We start from the raw sequence: 13,303 nt of genomic DNA on the forward strand, positions 1-13,303 counted from the left end.
CAGCCATGAATCTCCCACTTGGGCTTGCAATGTGGCCAGCAGCCTTCCCCTGAGGCTCTCACACAGACTCCACATTCGCCCAATCTTCATCCTGCTTCTTTGGCCAGATGCCACTTTCCGCCAGAAACTGTCGAGCAGCTGACCAGCCGCATTCAAATGAGATCTGTTCTTTAAAATCTTCCAAACTTCCAATGAAAGGAAGCAAAAATGACATGAGGAAAGCCTTTTTCACGCAGACAGTGGTTAAATTCTGGAATACACTGCCTGAGAATGTAGTGAAGGCAAGTTCAATTGAAGCATTCAAAAGGGAATTAGATTTTTATCTGAAAAGGAAGAATGTGCATGGTTATGGGGAGAAGGCAGGACTATGTCACTAAGTCAACTGCTCATTCGGACAGCAAGTGCTGACACGATGGGCTGAATGACCTCGTTTTGTGCTGTAAAAATTCTGTGATTCTGTGAACAAAGGCATGGGATTGCCTTTAAAGCCTTTAACTTTATGAAATTCAGTCCTGGAGTAAAAAAAAAAACTGCCCATCTAGTGTAGCCTAAGTAAGGAGTCTGGTGGTTGAAAGGGATAAGTTTTTCACACAAATGTCAATTTCAATGATTTAGCAGCAAGTGGACATTAGCAGAAAATATGTCTGCTTTCAACATTATGTAACACCTGTGAAAAAAAGTTCCAAATATATAAAACACATTAAAAAACTAATTGAATAAACAGATTTCTGTCAGTTTTTTGTTGCTGTGGCATTTTTAAAATCAGGGAACTTTATAACAGTAACATTTAAACATTGGAAGAATTTTTTTGGGGTAGATCTTGTACATCTTTAGCCTCCCCTCACCCCAAAGTAAATGTGGTTTACATGGTGACTGAGTTAATCTTGTGATCCAAATATACAAACAAATTTACCCCCTTCTAACTGGAAGCTGTGCATTTTTGTAAAGACAAAACATATTACTTCAACTTTCTCAGACACACCTTAGCTAAATATATTACAATTATTAAAATTATTCACATGTCAAGATGGAATTCTATTTCTAATCTACTTCTGCCTCTTCCTGTCTTGTCCACCCCTCCCCCATCTGAGCAGCTGGCATCTGAACACAGTGAGTTCCTCCTCTTGTCACCAGTGACGAGGCCTGCCAGCAAGCAATTCCATGAGGAACCTCATATATCAGCATTTGAATCAGCAAAATTTATAATCCAAAGTTTGGTAATTAAACTTTCTGGAAGCCAATATACGAATTATTTGCCAACTTTCTTACTGATTTCAATTACGCAGCTTCCATTCACTTGTATGAACTAAACTAATGGAGGATAAAAGATGATGGGAGAAAATTAAAGGGAGGAATACCAGCAAACAGGGCTTTTTAAATATATTATTTTTTTCAGTAGAGCCAGCCATGAACATTAATTTAAAGAGCTCCTCTTAGTAGAAAGAAAGAGCTCACATTTACATAACACCTTACCACCTCACAGGAGCAATTCACATACAATGAGTTACTTATGAATAACTTGAATGACCAATTAAACTGTTTTTGGTTACGTTGTTTTGAGGGACGGATGTTGCCCAGGACACCAGGAAAACTCCCTTCTCCTCTACAAGTAGCACCTTGAGACCTTTTACATCCATCTGAACCAGCAGGCACTTTAACGTCTGATCTGATAAGTAAAACTTCCAAGACTTAAACACTCCCTCAGACCCACACTGAAGTGTCAGCCTAAATCATGTTCTCAAATGCTGGCATGAGGCTTAAAATTACAACCTTCTGACTAAAGGTGAGGGTGCAACCACTGATGTTAGCTGCCATATCATAATGCTTTATTTTAAAGAATGAATAGAGATGTTCAGAGCATACATTGCAATTTTGCACTGTCTCTTGTCTTCCAATCACATTTGGTAAACTCCTAGTATTTAAAGGTCCATTCTTAAGCCCATTTTAAATACTTGGGCCTGAATTTTACCCTTGGCGGGCACACACGATTGGCAGGCCCGGGAGCAGTCAGGAAACAGACCCCCGGCCAAAGTTGACCCACGACTGCGATTTCATGCTGGCTCACCAATTAAAGCCCGCCCAGCATGAAACACGTCTTCCCAAATATCGGGAAGAGCCAGGAGGGGGCCTGTAGGGCGCCGGGTCCAATGGTGACCCAGTAGGCTGTTTAAAAATGGCAGAGGCAGCTCCCTGAAGGCTGCCAGGGGAGAATCATATTCAGCAGTCTGGAGACTAAAGCTGTGGCCACAACAGCGACTGGAGACATGGGCAGGAGGGCAGGTCGGATGGGCAGTCAATCCCCCATTTTTCAGACGAGTGTCTTGCGGTCCTCCTGGAGGAGGTGGGTGTTAGGCGGGACACCCTCGTTTCCAGAGATGGGAGGAGGAGGCTACTGCACCAGACAAAAAAACCTTAGGAGGAGGTGGCAGCCAAGGTCAGCAGCCACAACATTGTGTAGTGCACTTGGGTACAGTGCCACAAAAGGTTCAACGGCTGGCTGCGCTCAACAAGGGTGAGTATCGTGTTGGCATGGATCAGTGTGGTGAAGTGTTAAGGGCTGGCCATCTCCCTGTGGAGCTCTGAGAGTCAACTGTCAATGATGCCGCAGCTGTCCAAGGGGGTGAGCTCTGGCTGTTGGGACTGAGTGCCTTGCAATGCAATTAATGACCAGATAATCTGTTTTATTGATGTTGGTTGGGGATAAATGTCGGCACCAGGAAACCAGAAGAACACCCTGTGTTTCTTTGATTGGTGCCAAGGAGCCTTTTATGTCCACCTGGAGGGACAGATGCTGAAGTGTCAGCATAAATTCTGAAACCAAGGATAAGTGATTACCCTACTTGCAGCTAGGTTTAAGTAGTATAGTGTAAAAGTATCAAATAAATAAGTATCAAGTTAAATAAAGTCCAGAACATTTACAGAATAAAGCAACCATTGGAAATATATTAAATTAGTGTTGGGAAGCACAATCATCAGAAACTTTTAGAAAGTTTTGCTCTCCATTCAGGTCCTTATTCGCTTATAGTTTTCACAGGAGATGACTTTCAGCAATAAGAATTCTCCATGATGCAGACTGGAAGTGTGTATTACAAAACTACCCATCTATTTCAATTTGCTAACCTTTAACTTTAATAAAATCACTGGATATACACAATCTTAAAATATGCATTCCAAACACACACCAAAGAGAGGCATATCCTAATGTTTACCCATTGCATTGTTTCTCAATCAGAGAACAAGTAAATTTAGTTACATGTAGTGAAGGGCCTGGGCTAATTTTCTAAATTGTAGAATTAGTATTGGGGAACTTTCTCTGGCAGAAACATACGTTAGAAGGTGACAAGAAATGTATATGCAATTTTTTGATATGCATTGCTGTTTGCATGGTTTCCTGCCAGCGTGTTTATTTGGAAAATTACGCCCACAGATATTGCACAACATAAAGAAGCGAAGCACATTATTGCTTGCAAGAACCCACAAAATGCATTTACCTCCAAAAAGACTTCACATATTTCACAAAGATTTTCAATGAACAATGGGGGAGCCAGTTACAAAACATACAAAGTTGCATGTTCTGATATCTATGACTAATTTATAGATAGCTCATGTCTGATTATATCTAGGAAAGGAAGCTATTTAGTCTTCTCTTTAAAAATAAAACACAATTCCAAATTCATCAGTGTGTGGGAGATAACTCCCTCAATAGCTTATTTTGAGGAAGAATATAAGTTTGCTTTCACAGCTTCCCTTGAAAGGCTAGCAGGAACTCAATGCCTGGGTATAGCAAGTGTGAGGCTAGTTGCAGATTCGTGACTTTTAAAAAAATGCATAACATGTGCAGCAAACAAAGTTGATGGCATGCTAAATAAAATAAAGATCCATCTTTTACAACTGGATACAAATTCTTTTGTCCTAAGTGCACTTTGGATTTGCTCCAGAGTAACACTGATATACGATTAAAATGAAATGGACTCCCCTCTCCAAAATAAATGATGACAATTTAACCTAAAATAGCAACACAAAGAACATTCTTTGCAAGAAATCAATTTGTACCATGTGCCTCTACTAAATAGGAGTTTCAACACTGGCTGTTATATGGGCAGCTGTGATCCAGAGCAAGCCACTGATAATTTTGGACTATAAACAACCACAGCTGAGAATTTAACTATGATGTTCTCCAGATCACATACTCATTCCCTATATAAAAAAAAATCAGATACAGATCTGCATTGCAATCTGTTCTCTCTGCCGTATTGCCTGTGTTTGTGTCGTCCCCAGCATTCGCCATCAGCACTTAGCAAATTAGCAACATCTGTTGCTTGGATTCCAAGGCAACAGCTCCACCATTCGTTGGCAAGGGAGAATGCACTCCCCGCATGAGGAAACGTTAGGATGAACAGATAAACAGCTGCCTTAGGATTGTGTTAAAATGATTAAGACAGACAAACTTCTAGATTTTTCAGGTCAGTAATAGAGTTTCCAGAGACAGGTCATTCTCCACTAATGAACTGTCAATGTTGGGTGTTCGTGTAGCATCTGCACCCGGCCACAATGTTACAGTTGGTTCCGTCTATGCAATACTTCAGCTCAGTGCTTGGAGCTATCTGGGAATGTAGATGCTTTAAAATGGACCTTATAAATTGCACTGAAATATTACAAACCCACTTCAGATGAAATATGGACAGTTTGATAGATTGTTGCCTTTGTGCATGCCTTGGGCCTTGCAGTTATGCCATGATGTACCAGCGTACAAATATTTAATATCTTTCTCTGAAGTCCCTCTCTTTGTCATTTTAACATTAACATTAACAATTTAAGTAAAGGGTTAAAATCTCCACTAAGATAGGAAGAAGAATTTCAGATGAAAATATCAAACACTTGTTTCTTAATATACAACAACCCAATTTTATGGCATCACTGATTTTTCCTCTAAGTATAAAACATCCTGTAAAATTGATAACTGGCAATGTTACAGTATTATTGTCCTTGTGATTCACATTTTAGGCACTCTATCTATATTTAACTATTATTACTGTAACTAGCGGATCACAAGAATTAATTTTGGATTTCCTGCTCCTATTCTGGGATCTGCAACATAAACACACCTGCTTGAAAGGGAGAAAGAGGCAATCCTGTTGACCAGTTTTAGGAAAAGAGGGAGAGATCTGTTTTGGTGTGAGAGGCAGAGAGAGGTAATGATGTAATGGGGAGGATGAGAGAGAAGTAAGCTGTGAAGGAGGATCAGGTATGTTGAGGAAGACAAAATCTCTTCTAGAGAGGTGGGGTGTTACTTCCAGCTCTGCTGGAAATTAAAATGAGATATGGAGAACATGGTTTAGACATAGAGGAGATATTTTCACTTGTGGGGAAGGCCAAAGCCAGGAGCCATAAATCTATAATAAATCCAAAAGGGACTTCAAGAAAACACCTTTACCCATGGTATCTTTAGAATATGGAGCTCACTACCACAAGTAGATGTTGCACAGATTGCTGTTGTTCTCATCAATCACTCGGGGCCAGGATGACGTCCGTCAGGCATCGTGATCTGTATGTCTTCAGGTGACTCAGCAGCCTAATCCTGGAGCCACAGGTCTTTGGACAGAGGACAAGAGTTGCCCTGAGGAACTGGGGTTCTCAACCCAGGGTTCTGCTCTCTCTGCTTCCGCTATCATCGGTTCTGTTTGGCAGAGGTTGTGTGGTCAGTTTCCAACTATGCTGTAACTTGTTGGATGAGGAACTGCCACATCATTTGTGGCAAGTTCCTCCCGTGCACCAATGTCCACTTGCCTCCTTTTCAATGAACCGTCAGAGTGTCCTTAAAATGTTTTCTCTGTGCTTCTTGAGATCGGGTGGCATCCTTAAGTTGTGACAAGAGGATCTGCTCCGGAAGCCGATTATTTGGCCTGTGGATGTGGTGTCCAGACCCGGGGAGCTGATTTCCTATGATCATGGTTGTGATGCTGGAGGCGTTGGCTTCAGTGAGGATGCTGGAGTTTGTTTGCCTGTCTTCCCACTAGACATTGAGTATCCTGTGGAGACACCACTCAAGAAAATTCTACAGCACCTGGAGGTGCCTTTGGTAGGTGACCCAAGTCTCACTGCCACAGAGAAGGATGGTGGCAACAGCATTGTAGACTAAAGCTTTTGCCCTATAATGGACAAAATATTGTCTCCATTGTCAAAGGTTTTTGGTAGGCTGTGCTGACACAGTTGATTCTGTTCCGGTAAAAACAAAAAAACTGCGGATGCTGGAAATCCAAAACAAAAACAGAATTACCGGGAAAAACTGAAATAGTTCTGTCTAAGGGTCATGAGGACTCGAAACGTCAAATCTTTTCTTCTCCGCCGATGCTGCCAGACCTGCTGAGTTTTTCCAGGTGATTCTGTTCTGGATCGCCTCCTCATTGAGAAAGGTAGCTGCCAAGATATGGGAGGTGTTCAATGACTTCTGGAGTCTCTCCACCAACAACAATATCTGAAGGTGAAGATGCTTGTCCGGAGGAGGACTGGTGAAGGATTTTGGTCTTGCTGATGTGGTATGAGAGACTAATTGGAAACATCCCTGATCCATGCATAGGCACCTTCTGGACTATGCATTGTCTGTGCCCAGGATTGGAAGGATGTGCACACCACCCAATCCATGCTGGACAGACAACAGACTTGTGCACTCCACCATGAGCATACGCCTGGCACCTAAACACCAAAGATCCTCAAAGAAATCCGGGGGAAGGTTTAACATCCACATTCTCCAGGATATAAAAACAAGAAAACAATTCCAGATGTAACTTTCTTCCTGACTTGCTCTCAGGCTCCAATGCTGCCAGTGTGGTCTTTTTGTATGTGGTGTTGGAAGAAATTGAGGGTGTTTCAATGTTGCTTGCAGTGTGGGCCACAACAGTGCAGTTGAATGCATATTGTAAGCTATGGATATGATGGAGTGTCACCTGAGTCTTGGCTCTCAGCCTTTTGAGGTTAAAAAGCTTTCCACTGAGTCAAAACTCAACCATGATCCCTTGTCAAAGTTGGCCACAAGTGAATTCCATGACCAGGCTGAGGTGGATAGTGAAGAGATTTGGTGTAATCACACAGTCTTGCTTGATGCCCACCCAGAGACAGAAGTGCTGACTCTTCTATCCATTGCAAAGGGATACCATTATGCTGGTGTCACAGGATTGTAACAAATTTTGCTGGACATACAAGTCTCTGGAGATCTTTCTAAAGGAACAGAATCAAAGGCCTTTGATAGGTCAGTAAAGACCTTGTAGAGCTCTTTGTGTTGTTCCAGACACTTTTCCTGCATTTGTCGAGTGACAAACATTATGACTGTGGTTACCCTGGATGGCCAGAAACTACGTTGGGTCTCTGGAATTCAATTGGCCTTCTCCACTCACCACATACTCTTGATGGCATGTTTTGTCTGAGCTTTAGATTTGAGTAGTAAGTATTCATCTCGTTTCTGCTGTGACATAGGGTGATTTTGACATGTGATGAAGGCTTAGCATTTCCAATCAAGAACTTTGCAGATTTCTTTATCATTCTCGTTGAACCAGCCTTGGTGCTTGAGAGGTTCAAGCCTGATGATCTGGGTGTATGTCTCTTGGATCACAGATTTGATCTTGTCCCAAAGGCCTTCCACACTGGCATCATTGGAGCCTATAGAAGCAAGATGGGAAGAAAGTTGCACCTGGGGAATGTGGATGTTAAATCATCTCCTGGATTTCATTGAGGGTCTTCAGTGTTTGGTATGCTCATGGTAAATGTACAAGTCTGTGGTGTCTCCTGCAGTCAATTGTATCTCATGTGGCTCAGGTTTCCTATCCCAACCACAGTCAAAGATGTAGTCTAGGAGGTGCTAACGCATGGATGTTTTCATGTTGTCTTGTATTTATCTTTCTGACAAAAGAGAGAGACAAAAGGGAGCCCATGTTCATGTGCATTTGGAAGAGGAGGGAAGAGGCATTTGATTTCTCCATTCCTTTTCTGACGTTGTCCTTCCAGACAGTGTAATTGCATCCACCTCTGGCATTAAAATCTCCCAGCAGAATCAATTTGTCTTGTTTTGGGAAGGCTGTCAGTACAGAATCCAGGTCCACATCAAAGTGGTCTTTGATATTGTTGGTAGAATTGAGTATGAGAGCATAGGCATTGATGATTGTGGCCCATTTGTTGCCACTAAGCTGACGGTGTGGGATCATGAGCCACTTGTTAATGTGCTTGGAAGTTCTGTAAGTATATTTGCAATTATATTTTTGATGGTGAACCTAACTCCATAGATCCAACAATCCTCCTCTGGTTTCCCCTTCCAGAGAAAGTGTAATCACCTCCTTCCTCTCTAAGCTGGCCTTCTGCAGAGGTTTCACTGAAAGCAACAACATCGATGTTAACTCTTGCAAGAAACTATTGTCGTCTCTTTTCAGGGCATTCACTGTTTTGATTATCCATAAGGAAGCACACACTCCAGGTACATAAATTCATGCATTTGATTGCTTGTGTACATTTTCAGCCATGAAGGTGACAATCCTTCCAGGTGCAGTTTCCTGTTCAGGACAGTTTGGGACAGCCTAGATTTGAGGCACCTCTTCTAGCCCCTTCCTCAAGTGAGGCAGGCCTTAAAAAGTACTACTCAGCTACAAATGTTGCTGCCGGGTGAGCTATTTCTGTTCCAAATCCAAGACCTCAGCAGCCATCAGGCATCCACTGCGTATGTGCAGATTTGTGACTAGAGGCCTGCAGATTCACAGCCCTGGCCCTGACACCACTCATCCATCGCCATAGGGCTTTTGCTCCCCCTGGCAGAGGACTACGCATGTGACCTTTTAATGTGAGGTAATCTGTGCGCAGTCGTCAACCACACAATCTTGATGGATTGGCAACCTTTACACTTGAGAGTGTAACTTGAGAGAGTCAAATCCCACTACAGCTTTCATCTGCACAACCATTGATGTGCACATGTTTCTCATTCATCGCCTGTTCTAATGTTGAGGACATGTTTTAATTGAAGTTCACTCCTCTAAATCCACCCAGATCAGCGTCTTAGGCTCTGATCGTGCAGGATTTAGCTGCGAGGGTCTTGGTGGAAAGACTAGCTGTGAGCAGAGCCACAACCAGTCCACCTCCCTGAGATGTGAGAACCAGTACCAGTGGGAAGGTACGACTCAGCTGAGCCCTTGAGGTCAAATAGCACAGATTTATTTAAGGGGATACATGAGGGTGAAAGAAATAAAGGTTAATTTGATAGGAATAGATAAAGTAGGGTGGGAGGGGACTAGTATGGTCCAGTTGGGCTGAATGGTCAATTACTGTGTTGTGCTTTCTAAATAATTCTATGTCATTGCTGTTGTGGTTTAACAGGCCAGTGTTCTAAACCACAGCATTTTCCATCATACCAGGACTATATGAGTAAATCATACTATTTCAAAATCCCGTGAGCCTTCTTCCCCCATTCCCCAAAATCACTATCCATCTCCTACTGACCTAGAACTGCTTTTGTCTTCATAACAACTTTGATGCCACATTCAGTCAAATACTGTCTTATTTTCAAAAGTTGTCAGTCTCAATTCAGCTTTGGAATTCAGCTCTTTTGTGCATGTTTGGACCAAGGCTTTAATGAGGTCTGGAACTGACATGTTGAGCTTTCCCATTCTTGAGCATGGGGATGTTTGTGGAGCTCCTCCTCCAGATAGTTAGTTGTTTAATGTTCACCACTATTCACAACTAGATGTGGAAGACAGCAGAGCTTAGATCTGGGTCCTTGATTATGGGATCGCTTTTCTGTTATTCTGCTTCTGCTGTTTAGCATGCATGTAGTCCTGTGTAGTAGCTTCACCAGGTTGCACACCTTATTTTTAGGTATGCCTAATCTTAGCTATGAAAGAGTACAGAGTTTCTTCTGCCTTTCTGCTGGTTTGGATTAACCATATGCGTTATCAGTTACATGTCTCGCTGAGGCCAGTTAGGTTCCATAAACCATAAGAAAGGAAAAGATTGAGTCTTTTCCCTGACCATTCTAAATATTCTGAGAGATCTGCTATTATAATGGTGCCTTCTGATGCATTTTTTCTGTTTAGACAATCTTGCTGAAGTGAAAAAATTCAAATCAAAACATCAAGCTGTTGGGTTTTTCAGTGGCCTGCTGGATGAACGCACTCTGTGGTATTGTGTCGGACCATATAGAGCAGGAAAGCCCCAGACTGAATGTCTGAATTTTACTTTTGGCTGGTATCAAGCAAAACAGCACTGAGAGGAATGCAATCTGCTTCAGCTGACTGGATTAGGAAATGGGAGCTTTAGCCACTCCCGATCACTATGCAGTATACATGCTGGATGTTAGGTGAGGCAGGATTATACTTGGATATGATATGCCTTCATAGTAAATAATCTCAATAACATTCATTGTCTAGTCGTGCACGAGGGATAATTACTTGGGTGAAGTACCAAAGGAATGTTGATGCCAATTGAATTCAATCACAGCAGGACATAAATTAAATTTGAAGCATTGAGAGGGCATAATTCAATATTGTGCTAAGGCTAAATATATAAAATGACCCATGAGTTTTTAACTATTAGAACAACAGCTGCAGGCTATTAACACGCCTCACAGTGAAGTATTACAGACTGCAGTATCATCACAGTCAATCACTTCTGACTTGAATTGTTGCTAACTGCTAACCACAATCCTGGCAACAAGTTCAGTCACATGGTAACTTCATTTATACATTTACTGTAGCATGTAGCTATGAACTGCTCCTGCCAATTAAAAGTAACCCAGAAATATGCAGCAAGTGAAAGGTTTAGATGAGTCACCAACAATAAATTTTAAAGAATTTTTGAAATGATCAATTATAATCTACTATGGCTATCCTACACACTGTTAAAATTAAATATGCACCATTCGATTATAAATCCCCTCCCCCCCACCCCACAGGAACAATAATGTTTGAGTTGGTATAATTAGCTACAGGCTACAATAAATATCCCATATTAAAGCACCAGAAGCAAAAATCTATTAGTCTTTGAAAATAGTTAGTGCAATATGATCAGAATAGAATGAACACAGCATTGACACAACTTAAGCCCGAAATTTGCTGTTGATGCAAACAAGTTTACTAATGCCAACCTACTGATAGAGGGTAGCAATTTGGGTAATCTGTTATTTCAAGAAATTTCTGACCATCAAATGCCTGTCAGTAGTATTGCTGGAGCCATTTTAGGCTGGTGGTGGACAAAGTGCCTAGACTGTTTTTGTTTCTGCTCATTAATTGTGGGGACTATTGCTTGTTAAATGGAGGCCACAAAATTGAAATCTTCATGTGTAATGCCGTCATTCTCCCAAATTAAACAGAGCTGAGATAACTTCTCATATTTCTGGAATGAGATGGCAACTGCAGAATTTCCACACAATTTGAGCGGACAGAAATCTTACAGCAAATGGCATTGCTTCCAGTGGGGTGAACAGGATCAAGGAAGGGCTGCCGAGATATCAAATGGCACCAGAGGTGCATTTTACAGATTCATCACTGTGCCACCCATTGCAGCTAAAATCTCAGTCCCAGCTGTCTGGTGATGATTGAGGAATACTGTCTCCAGAAGGTCAGGGTTGGCAGATAGGCAGTTAAAGACCGGAGCATCTGCTTCAAGACGATCAATAGACTACTTTAAACGAAGGCTGTGCCCATCAAGATGACCTTTAGTTTTATGCCTCCAGATTCTTCCAGACAGGCTATGGGACAACTGCAGTGGTAACCAACTTGGGGGGGAGCAGATTGTTGTACAGATTCTTCTCAGACCCAGCCAATTAATATCTGGCAGCTTGGGAAGTCATCCACTGAGGCAGTGCAGCCAAGAGAAGTGGTCCCAGCTTAGTCAACGCTTAATCACCAACTGCACTTGGGATTCGAAGGATCATATTTTATTAATGGTTGTCACCTGCTCTTCATGCATTTTGAATGAAACTTGGAGTGGTAAAAAAGGAATCATTTACCGTTTTGCATATTACTGAGTCTTTAACAGTTCCTGGGCTCCCACAAAGGGTGCGAGGGGCCAGGTTACTACGTAAATAGTAAGGGCTAACAAGGAAATAGCAACAGGGCTACAAAAGATTGGAGCTTTATTAGATTGAATGGATCTGTCATTAAGGATTATTTGAGACATGCCTGCATTAGCGCGTGTGAGCCTCCCCTTGGCTGCAGTCTCACAAGGTCTCCGTCAGGTTGTGCCTGTTCAGTATCTTCCTCCATATCCTCATTATCAGAGGAGGCATCGTGCTCCACAATAGCATCATTGTTCAAAACTTCTTCCTTCAATAGGTCAGGTTGTGTAGTGCACACCACACCACTATGCTATGCAGGACCCTTGCAGGGGTATAAATGAAGGGCGCCATCAGATCTATCCATGCATCTGAACTGCATCATTGGAAGCTTTATGGCTTGCTCAATAGTGGCAACACATTGTCCCGAGCCAGCTGTTGTATTCCTCCTCTACATCTGTGCTTGAGCTCTGGTCGTAAGTAAGCATGTCTTCAGTGCCCTGGTCTGCCAATATACATCCTTGAAGGCAAGCTGGAGGAGGGAACTGAAAACGTTGCACACCTGGGATTGCTGTCATGGCAGCTTCCCTGGAACCTTGCACTGACCTGAAGGATCCTTTTGTGTTAATCACATACCAGTTGCACATTGAGTGAGTTAAAGCCCTTCCCATTGATGAAGGCTGCTGCCTGGTCTGTGGGAGCCTTGATGGCTGCATGTGTGTAGTCGATGATGCAATGCAACTGGGGGAATCCAATGAGGCACCGAGTCTTTTAGCCTTCTCAGCCTGACTATCCAGGTTGATATGAAAGTACACTTACTGGCTGGCCCTCTCATACATGGCATTGGTGACCAGTTTAACGCAGTGATGAGCCGCAGATTGTGAGATTCCACAGATTTCCCCAAAGATCCTTGGAATGATCCTGAGGCAGAAAGCTGAGGTGACCTTCAGTATCACGGGCAATTGGTGCTCACTACTTGCCATGGGGCTCAGCTCATTTTCCATCACGGCTCACAGTCGGTGACCGTATCCCTGAAGAGAAGCAATCTTAAGAGACAATGATGCTCCCAACATTTGCGGGATCTGACCCCAATGATGCTCCCAACATTTGCGGGATCTGACCCTCAAACAGCAGACACTCTCAGGTGGGTAGCGTCTTGTGGGCACAAGAGGCTGGTTGCATGTCCTTTTGTGCCCTTCTCATCCATGCCCCCTTCATGAAGGTGCTGCTGATGCCCCCAGGGTGTTCAAGGCCCACTCCCAGTGGCTGCAGCTCTCA

This window comes from Carcharodon carcharias, chromosome 3 (assembly GCF_017639515.1).
Source record: "Carcharodon carcharias isolate sCarCar2 chromosome 3, sCarCar2.pri, whole genome shotgun sequence".
Lineage (NCBI taxonomy): Eukaryota > Metazoa > Chordata > Chondrichthyes > Lamniformes > Lamnidae > Carcharodon > Carcharodon carcharias.